The following is an 11,086-nucleotide window of genomic DNA, read 5'->3' as shown; positions in this document are numbered from 1 at the left end:
ACCTATAAAGAGAGTGATCCTGGAAGAAATAGGGCGCACACTAGTGAACCTCAACAATTGCAGGACAGCCTTGTCCCCGATGCTTGTATGAAAAAAAATAAATAGGAAGATTTATGAAACCATTAGGACTTTATCACCTTTTTATCTGAAACGTTACTGGTACTATATATAACCTAACTGGCATTTAAAGAGTAAAAAAAAGAATGTAGATAAAATTTTGGTTTTGATGAAAAGGACTGAAGCTAATTTAAAGAGTCAAGTCGGTAAAAGTAGATAAATGTTTTAATAAATACACATTTTACAGCATTTTTTGAACTTACACAAAAGTGGCCATTTTTGGCAACGAACAAGCTGAGAGAGAGTTTTATAGTTTTTGCTGTCCTTGAACAAAAATAATAGTGCATGATAATCAGTGTGGATGTTAATCAATTAGATGTCCCAGACTCTACTGTTAATAATACAGCAGTCCCTCGTTTATCGCGGGAGTTACATTCGCTACATGAAGTAGGCAACTTTATTTTTTTACAATTATTAAAAATGTTTTAAGACTGTAAAACCTCTCACTACATGCTTTATGCACTTTCCTCAGACATGCATGAACATTTTCACACTTTTCTCTTTTGTTTAAACACTCGTAAAAGTTCAACCCATCATAGAAACACAAGTCCAGTATTATAAAACGAAACCGTGCAAAACGTTTCGTGGGCAGATTTATATAAATTCGACGAGCTAAACGCATTCTGTAGTGTACAGCACAACCTTTTTTGCACCACGGACCAGTTTAATGTCAGACAATATTTTCACGGACCGTCCTTTAAGGTGTTGCAGATAAATACGACAAAATAAAATGATACAAACAAAGACAAAAACGGTGGTATTTTGAAAATATAATAATAAACGCGAATTCGGCTGTGTAATTGTGTAACTTTATGAGCAGCGTCCTCCTGAAATACGCCAACAACATTGCGAGTAAAGTCCTCCTCTCTGCTTCTTGATGCTCTCTGGTCGCTATGGTAACGCGTAAATAGTTCTTTCAAAATAAGACACACGACCACAACACGGGAAAAGACCCAGGGAAACCGGCTCAACGGACCGCTGCTGTACAGGAGACACTGTACTAGGTTGGTCTACAGCAGTCAGAACGCACAACACAATGTACTGTAAAAAAGAAAAAAATCAGCGAAACAGTCCGCACAAGGTGACCCGCGTTATAGTGAGGGACGACTGTACAATAATTTCCAGTAGCACTGCTGATATATGAAATGGTGAGTTTTGAGGTTGTCTTCAAACACGTGCATTGTACTAGAAAAAGGTGTTTGAAGGATTAAAAATGTAAAAAGTAATGACTAGTTTATATTTATGAAAAAACCTTTATGCAGAAAAACTAGCAAAGAAACAAAAACATAACACATGGACACTTTTGCCACGAACAAGCTGAAGGGATGGTGATTTTTTTTTAATAAACCCAGAGTGTTAAAAAAACACTTGGAACCAATTTTATTTATCAGCAGCATGAATAGTAAAAAAAACACAATTTCATTTTAGCTGTCAAAGTCGATTTAACTGAAGCTACGTGTTACCGGTTAGTGTGGAGGTCACGTGTTTCCAGTTTGTGTGGAGGTCGCAATATGGCGCTCCCCAGTGGCTGTGTCACTACCCGATCTAAGGAATCCAACAGTAAATGCTTTAGAGAATCAAGTGTATTTTCTCCCGATGGCGATAGTGCTCTCCCAGTATAAATTCCCACTGAAGACGAGAATACGCACTCGATATCACAGATAAAACATTAAAAGCTAATTACGACACACACATAGAGGAGACAGGGATGGGCGGGACATACAGGTGCAAAACCACCATATATGATCTTCTGTCATTATTTGACTCATTTTAAAGATTGTATCCAAATAATCAAGCATGTGAATAAAAGAGAGAGAGGTCAGTGCATAGGACTAAGTACTATGTACAGCTTCTTATTAATGGCAAAAAAAGTGAAATTGATCTGAAAATCTAGAATTATTCTTTCAAGTGAATCTATTAATCTTATTAATCATTAATCACTCTCATTGCTACATTCATCTGGACTTTTGCCTGACAGTTCAAGCTGCACCAGTTTAGTCTCATACTGAGTCTTGATGCAGGTACTCAGCTTCAGCTCCTCTCTCTTTATGGCTGCTCTCTGTTTATATCAAATTTATTGTCTGATTGACTTTGTGACTCTGGATTTGACTTTAAATCAGTGCAGAAGAAACGTGTCACTCAGTGCCAGCAGGAGTGAAATCTGCTGATGCGAATCAAGAGGTACAAGGTTTTGTGTCAGAACCATGATGGAGCCTGGAGTGACTGGAGCCTTCCTTTGGACTTCCCCCAGCTGTTACACATCATTTTAATGTTTATATGGTTAAATATGATCTGTAATCTTGGAGTTATTTTTGACCAGGATATGTGCTTCAAAGTGCACATTGAACAAATACGTAGGACAGCTTTCTTACATCTGTGTAATATCTCTAAAATTAGAAACATCCTGCCTCAGAGTGATGCTGAAAAGCTTGTTTTTGCAATTATTACTTAAAGCTTCAATTACTTCTCTTGTAATTTATTATTATCAGCTTGGCTTAAAAACTGTCTGATGATCCATTCACAAAGAATAAATCACATGTTCTAAATCCTGCTCCATTATATATACATCATATCCTGTCACCTGTCAATCTGTAAATTAAGACGACTCCACTTTTACCTGATTTTCATGGAATGTAATCAGATATTTCCTCAGCTGAATGTTTGGTTGTGTTGTTCACTTTAAAGAAATGGAAATGCTAATTCAAATGTATAGAAAATCCATCCGTTAGTCCATCAACACACCCTCCATCTGTTAAATGTACCAATAAACCTTTTGGAGCAGCCTTCTGGATCCTATGTTTAACTGCACGTCAGCTGTTCTGTTAGCCACTGCAGCTTCAGTTTTTTCACAGTTTTCAGCTTTCAGGTTGGTTTCTGTGTTTTTAAGATGAGGCTTACAGTTGGGCTAATTTGTTTCAAAAGCTAAGTTAAACAAGTTAAACAAGTTACACAAGTGCGATTTGAACGATTATTTGATTCTGATGTACAGATTTCGACTGGGAGATTATTCCAAAGTGAAAAATATATCATCTAATTAATTGGTGTAATATGAATGGGAGAGGTCTCTATCAGTAGGAAAATCTGGTAAAACTTTAAAATACAGTTAAAAGTCCTTCATATATTCATATATTCTAAAGCCATCTAGTGGGCCATATTGGAGTCTTTGCCAGGCCGATTCTGGGCCCCGGGCCTTATGTTTGCAACCCCTGACCTACGTGCTTGAATTACACCCACGCCATCTCAAAGCTGAACGTAGCTACGGTAACATCATCAGCTGGTTTCTGACGTCTCATTTTGAAGCCTCGAGATTTTCACCATCACTTGTTTCAACCAACCGGATGAACGTAAATACAGCGTTAACGTCAACGTGCTGCGGTTTAAATGGTATAGATCGGGGTAACCGTGGTTCAGGGGGTTGGGAAGCTCATCTTGTAACCGGAAGGTTGCCGGTTTGATCCCCCCTCTGTCTGTCTTGGTCGTTGTGTCCTTGGGCACATGACTCACCTACCGCCTACCGGTGATAAGGGGCCGATGGCGCGATATGGCAGCCTCGCTTCTGTCAGTCTGTCCCAGGGCAGCTGTGGCTACAACTGCAGCTGCCTCCACCAGTGTGAGAGTGAATGAATAGTGGAATTGTAAAGCGCTTTGAGGGTCTCGAAAAGCTTTCTATAAATGCATTATTATTATTATAATCAGGGGTGGGGACCAGAGATCATTTCTGTCGGACCACAAAACAATAAAAAGTTTATATTTTACATACGCACTGATAGCATGAATAAATAAAATGTTTATATTTTACATACGCACTGATAGCATGAATAAATAAAAAGTTCAGGAAAAAAATATCGACCGCCTTTGAGTTAGTTAATATGTATGCCCTCATTTGTCGGGACGCTCTTCATCGGAGTTCGGTTGCTCAACAAGCAGCTTTCACACGACCACAGGCGGACAGAGAGAATATCACCCGTGCAAGTTTTGTGGTGAGTGCGTTAATAGCCAAGAAGCTGAAACCTGACGAAGAAGGAGAGTTTGTGAAGGAGTCCTCGGATCTGCCGCAGAGCTGCTCGCGCCCGATAAAGAGCAATTATTTCAAAGCGTAAATGTCATGGTCCTGGGTGTTTCCCAGCCGTGACAGTCAGCTTGTGTCCTGTGTCAGACAGGATTACTGATATGGCACAAGATATTGGAAAAACACTGAAGGACACTGCAAGAAACTTTGAGTGTTTTTCTCGGGCCTATTTTTGTGTGCGGGAGATTGTGAAACGAAGGAGGAGTTGCTGTCTTTGCAAGCCATGCACGGCACTACTAAAGGTGAGGATTTGTTTGAACAAGTTGCTGTGGCCATGAACAAATTTGAACTGCCATTTGAAAGGTCGAGCGGGCTCGCCATTGATGGAGCACCCGCAATGGTTAGCACGCAGAAAGGATTGACTGCATTCGTCAAAAAGAAACGAGGCGTCTGAGTCTGGATGCAAGTGATTTAGTTGTATGCCACTGCATCATACATCAAAGAGCACATTCCCTGAAGCTTGACACTGTGGTGCAAACTGCCGTGTCCACCACAAACAAAAGCAGAGGGCTGAACAACCGTTACTCAGCGAGCTCGAGTCAGAGTACAGCCATCTGGTTTATCACTGTGAAGTGCGACAGCTGAGCTGTGCAAACATGCTTGCACGGTTTTATGCACTGTGGGAAGAAGTCAGACGCTTCATGGAGATAAAGGGGAAGCCATTCATTGAGCTCAGTGATGGCAACTTCCTCAGTGATCTGGCTTCATGGTGGACGTCACCAAGCACTTGTCAGAGCTAAACATCAAGCTGCAAGGTCCCAACCAGCTCATCAACTCTCTGCTTTCAAATGTGGAATCATTTGAAGTGAAGTTAAGGCTGTGGCAAGGACAACTGGAAAAGGGAAACACTGTACACTTTCCCACCCTGCAAGAGCAAAAGTCTGACATTACAACTGAATATGCCAGTGAGTGTGCAAAACTCACTCAGGCAGGAGAGGTTTCAAGATGTGAAGAACATCCAAAAGGAACTGGACACGTTTGCTACGCCATTTAATGTGCAGCCATCTGATGTGCCAGACACTTTCCAAAAGGAAATAATTGGGCTGCAAAACAAGTACGACCTCAAAGCTAAGTGCAACAACCTCTCTCTGCTGGACTTTCACAAACATGCTGAGGCTTTTCCCATCCTGAGGACACATGCCATGAATTTGCATCTCTGTTTGGGACAACTCACCACTTTGAACAGTTCTTTTCAAAACCGACTCTCGCTAAGAGCCGCTTCTGCTCAAGACTAACTGACCCAAAGTTGGAAAAGCAGCTTCGAGCAGCATCATTATCATCACTGCCAGCTGACATCAGACACCTCGCCAAAAAGAAACAGTTCCAGTCATCTCATTAGGTGAGTCTGACGAGCAGAAACGCAGCAGTTATGAGGCTTAAAAAAGTTCCCCTGGTATACATGAAGCTGTCGTGTCAAACTGCTCCACCTAGCGAACTGTTAACCAGGACATAAAGAGCGTAAGCACCGGGGCCTTCTATATTACTAGATGTGTCGATGTGCAGAATGTTGGCAGTGTGAATGTATTCATGAGGATGTCGAGTGAATGGATAGTGTGTTACCCAGAGTTCTTTAGTGCACGGGCAGCCTGCAGAGTGCAGCCGCACTGAACTCTTACGCTTGTGTTTGTAGTGCTAATGAGCAACTACAATAAGTTATTTCAAACTTATGCACAACTCAAAGTGCTTTTGTGTCCAAGTGAAATGTTGGTGGCATTTCTGAGGTGATTCATGTAGTGGCAACATGACCAAAACGGAGAAGTGTTAACTGTGATGGAGATACAGCGGAGCGCGCGGCTCGGGGGCGTGACTACAGCGAGTACTATGGACCATCTCAAAGTTTGTGGCGTTTCCATGGACGCCGACTCAGAGGTGTTGAAGCCAAACTTCCAGGTGGAATTGTCACAGCGTGCCAATCATTAATCAAACTAATTACAGAATCCATGGAAAATGTTTCTAATGATAAAGTGCATTATTTAAGGAAAATGTTCAACTGTGGACTCAACAATAGGTAGCACCGATGAGGCTGAAGTTGAAGCAATGGCAACGGTGGGAACAAATCTGTTTAGCTGAAAGATACATGTCCAGGGAAATAGGGGAGCGCTGCAGGGTGAAATTAGCAGGGTGTGTCAAAGAGTGAACAGAACATTGCTGAGTCAGCTCGCAGCTCCATAAAACGTGTTTCCTACAGCAGCAAACAGGCTTCAAGACGTGACAGTGAGGAGAAGTTTCAAGATCTGTGGGCCAGTCGGCCTCTTGTGATGTGACACAGTGATGCTGAAGTCAGAAGCTGTGGTCAGTTCAGTCAGCCCAGGTTTCAGTATTCATGACATGCCTGAGGTCAAATTTGACCTCACTCCCCCTTAGTCAAAAGAAATAATGAAAGCGCATGAAAAAACACCTGACTTAACTCTCTGTGCTTGCATTGAGATGGCTCTCAGGAAGGGATCAGTGCAGCACTGTCCCAGTGACAGTGATGTAAGCTGCTCATCATTGGTTATGGGTCAACAACTGCGCCAAAGGCTAATTACCACCTCCATTCCTGAAAAGCAGGAAATATATGAATGATTTTGAGGATATATGTATTCTGCCCGTTCCATTATTTTATGATACAGGCATTCATGAACCCTGTCTGTGTCTATCCTATGAATTCTAGCCAAAAGCACCTGAGAACATGCACATGATGCGGTGAGCAACCAGTGTGCAGAGCACAGCGATGAAGACAGAGTGGAGCAAGTTTCAAGCTTCTGACGCTCCAGGTAACTGCACACAGATAACCTGAGACATGTGTGAAGCTTTCAGTGGGTCTGTGTGATGGTTTATTGGGTAGAAACAGGCTCCAAACCACAACTGTTTCATACAATTATATTTGGCCCCCGAGATAAGTTTTACAGCTTTCCTAGTGATAAAAACCTCCTTTATTGTAATTCATGCTACTGTTGGGATTAAAGGATTTGAAGTGCCTCAATTCTGCCACATAACCATATAGTGTAGTATTAACTGGACACGGCCTTAGACCAAGTGTCCCTGGAAGTCAAACGCTGTCTCACTCACGCTTGCCTGGGAAAAAGTAGATAAGACGGGACCATCTCTGGTGGAAAGTTCCTGACACACTGTTTAGACTAGAGTGAGAGAGCTTCTGTAATTAAACTGTCAGGGGCGCAGCAGCATTTTGAGATCAACGTGTCGTGCAGGACGCATCTCCCTCCTAGAAGTAATAAAGAGTTAAATGGTCTACTGAGCAGTGTTTTGTCTTCCATCGATGCCTCGGAGGAATCAAAGGAACTCGGTGAAGTGTTGATATTTAACACTACACAAAATCATCAAGCAAATGACAATTAAATGACAGAAAAGTTTTTACTACAGAAATTTCTGTGACTACAGTTTAAAAAACCAAAGGAAAAAACTGCAGTGTGAGCAATGAGCTGTCAGGGCTTTTTTCTGTAATTTTACACATTTATTTCTTACGATTTAAGCACAAAGAGCCGTAACAACAGATTTCTGTCTTTGTCACAGCAGCTTTTTCTTTATCATGTAGAGTTAAATATGTCACTTCTTTACACAGTAAGGGGAGTTTCACTGGTCCGGCATACAGTGGGCTGTATGTGGCCCGCTATGTAAAATGAGTCTAAATCTTCATGGTCTGAGAGATGTAGCCCACAAGAATGACTGAGGAATCAGGGCTGGGAGGAAATCGGCCCTGGCAGTTTTGGTCTAGGTGGCCGATCACGATCGCTCCACAAAAAGAAAGAAATATATAATAAATAAAATAACATACAGTGGTGTGAAAAAGTGTCCCACTTAAATGTTTCAGATCATCACATTTAAATATTACACAACAACAACAACACAAGTCAACACAAAATGCACTTTCTAAATGAAAGTGTTTATTATTAAGATAAATTAACTGTGTCACAGACCAGAAGATCCTCCAAAGCCACACATCATGCCAGCATCCTAAGAGATTCAGAAACGAATGAATTGAGATCTGTCAGTGTGGACAGGGTTATAAAGCCATGTCTAAAGCTATGGGACTCCACCAAACCACAGAGAGAGTCATTATCCACAAATGGAAAACATGGAACAGAGGTGAACCTTCCTCGGAGCGGCCGGGCATCCAGCCACGACGCATCCAAGAGGTCAGCAAACAGCCCAGAACAAAGAGCTGCACGACTCACTCGCCTCAGTTAAGGTTCATCACAAAGGGGAAGTAACAAAGTACAAATACTTTGTACTCTACTATACTAAAGTAGAACTTTCAGGTATCTGTGCTTTACTGGAGTACTTTTTACTTTTCCTCATTACATTTTAAACAAATAACTGTACTTTGGACTTCTTACATTTTCTTGTTACTTTTGGTTCAACAAATTTGCAGAGAGTTATTGTTTCTGTCACTCTGAGCGTACAGCCCTCTTTGAAATAATCACCAGGGGACGTCACATACATGGGGTGGCTGTAGCTCAGGAGGTAGAGCAGGTCACCTACTAATCGGAAGGTTGGTGGTTCGATCCTTGGCTCCTCCAGTCTGCATGTCAAGTATCCTTGGGCAAGATACTAACCCCAAGTTGCTCTCCGATGCGTCCATCGGAGTGTGAATGTAGTTAGATAGCACTAAGTATAGATAAAGTGCTTGTGAGAATGGGTGTGATTGGGTGAATGTAGCGTGTTGTATAGAGCGCTTTGAGTACTCCGAGAGAGTAGAAAAGCGCTGTATAAGAATCAGTCCATTTACAAAGAGATGACGTGTGCCACAGTAACAGGTCCAAGTGGGCCGCTGTGTGGTTTTGTTTCTTTGGCACAGCTCTGGAACGACTGCAGGTGTCCATAAGTTGTGGCCGCGGTACTTCAGCATCTAATGAGCCCTACAGAAGACGATCGAGCATAAAGGGAGTAACATGTTGTGCAGGTAATTTCAACTGCAACGTTTCTATCAGCCCAACAAACAGCAGCAAACACACAAGCTGTTGTTGTGCAGTTTGTCTCACAGTGTGTTGCAGCTAAAGGTCCAGCTGTTGTATTTCACAGGGACAGAAACGAGTTTGAGATAACTTCACTCAGAGATGGAGAAAGAATACAGGACAGGAAGAGGAGAGCTTATATTTAAAGGTAAGGACTGCTCAGTGGCATTTGATAGAAACTGAAAGCTTCCATGGAAGTCTTCATGTTCTCATGTTGTGAAACACGCTGCAAAGCAAACTGTGTTACTTAAAGAGCACATGAAAGTCCTCTGCAGGTTAGTGCAGGATTATCAGGTTACAGTAAAGAACTGTGTGCGACTGACGCACAATGGCTGTGGTGCTCGTGGTCTGTTACATCAAGAGTAACAGAGAGGAATATGAATTTCAGCTTAAATGTAGAAAAAAGACGGTGTAAACAGCGTCCTGTCAGTGTAGAGGCTGGAAATCAGCCAGGACAGCTCATGAAATACCTGCTGATTATCATCTTGTTGATTTCAGTTTCTACAAAGAGCCACTACAGCTGATTTTAGCTTCCCCCACCTGCTAAATCACACTGTGAGATGGAAACCCTGCTGAGCAAAAGGAACAAAGGCTAACACGTTAATGAGCTAACTGCGCTAACGCACTAGTTCCCACCAATGTAATTGAGCATTGCGTGGCACATCTGACATACTGTTTTACTTTAGTCCATGACGCGCTTACCTTCAGGGTCAAGATAGTTCCAAACACCAGATCCGAATGAGGGTGGGGGAGGTTTCGGGTTGCGTTGAGGCAGTTGTCATGTTGCAACGAGTTTAGCTTCTTCTGTCTTGCTAGCTTGTGCTGCGCTCAGTGGATCTGCGCTCGACAGTGCAACCTAGGCGGAGTAGTCGAACGCAGATCCACTGATTGCGTGTGTGTGCGTTTTTTTCTCAAACAAGGCATTTCTCTAACACGTGCCTTTCTCATACATTTCTCTGGTTGTGTGTGTGTTTTTATTATGTTTCCCAAATTTTGATTTCCCACCTTAAATAACAGCATTCCATGAGTTAGAGCTTGCTTGTGAGATTCAGGGACACATGGTGCTAACAACAATTCAGCCAAAAACTTGCCTGAAAATTTCCAGTGATGGTAACCGATAACTGGAGGAGAAGATGTCCTTTAAGCTTCTTTTCAGGGTGGGGACAAAGTGAGAGGTCAAGCTGTAAAATTTTGAGCCAGAGCTTGGCCTGTCTGTCGTCCCAATTCTGTTAATCTGTCCTTTTGCCGCTGTACTCAGGTCTCCAGGTTGAGAGAAATCCACCTGTATTAACAAACTAAAACATCCACTTACTATTTCTTTTCTGAAAACATCCATTCGCTTCATCTGCCCAGATTTTACTCTCTCTCTCTCTTGGTGCATACTTCACACAGTCAGGCAGTTGCCTTTTATGGGCATGCAAAGTTCTGTCACACACACAGCTACTCACCCCCAGCAGCTGCAAAGCCGTCTTCACGTCCTCTATCCACACTCTCTTATTTTATATTATATTATTTAATATACATACACACAGATAGACATTTGCGCGCTAATTTGTCACGAAGTATTTCACGGCCACTTCTAAAACCAGTCTAAACACAGTTCCTTTTTGGCGAACTTAAACCTATTTTGTCACGAGGTATTTCACGGCTACCTCTAGAACCAATCTAAACAGAGTTCCTTTCGGCGAACTCAACCTATTTCACGTGTTTTATGAAGTAATTGCGGCTACTTCCACCTGTTTTGCGCATTTCTCGAAGTAATTCCGGCTACTTCTAACCTATTTTGCGCATTCTTCTAAACCTTTCCGGCGGTTTAACCCTTTAAAACCGGTCGGAGTGGGCACGCTCTGTTTTGCTTAACTATTTTTAAATCCCGGTAGCTCTGCAACCACGTGAGCTAGCGCAATAACTTTTTTTGCATATGAAACCGGAGGAGTTGTACTTA

The 11,086-nt window shown here is 42.2% G+C and overlaps 1 protein-coding gene and 1 long non-coding RNA gene across 2 annotated transcripts in view; one reads left to right on the top strand and one right to left on the bottom strand.

Moving 5' to 3' along the window:
• Window positions 1–11,086, bottom strand: part of LOC148094557 (protein NLRC3-like) — a 278,774-nt gene that overhangs the window by 239,685 nt on the left and 28,003 nt on the right. The gene's annotated exons all lie outside the window — the stretch shown is intronic.
• On the top strand, window positions 8,988–9,686 carry LOC148094559 (uncharacterized). The gene is made up of 3 exons (XR_015718475.1): window positions 8,988–9,089; window positions 9,209–9,289; window positions 9,640–9,686. It is a non-coding gene; the product is annotated as an uncharacterized LOC148094559 (long non-coding RNA).

This window comes from Neolamprologus brichardi, unplaced genomic scaffold (assembly GCF_056152115.1).
Source record: "Neolamprologus brichardi isolate AB-2024 unplaced genomic scaffold, ASM5615211v1 NODE_ptg000036l+_length_2141236_cov_1, whole genome shotgun sequence".
NCBI classification, from domain to species: domain Eukaryota; kingdom Metazoa; phylum Chordata; class Actinopteri; order Cichliformes; family Cichlidae; genus Neolamprologus; species Neolamprologus brichardi.
Note: the sequence above shows the minus strand (reverse complement) of the source record. Positions and strands in the feature narration are given on the sequence as shown.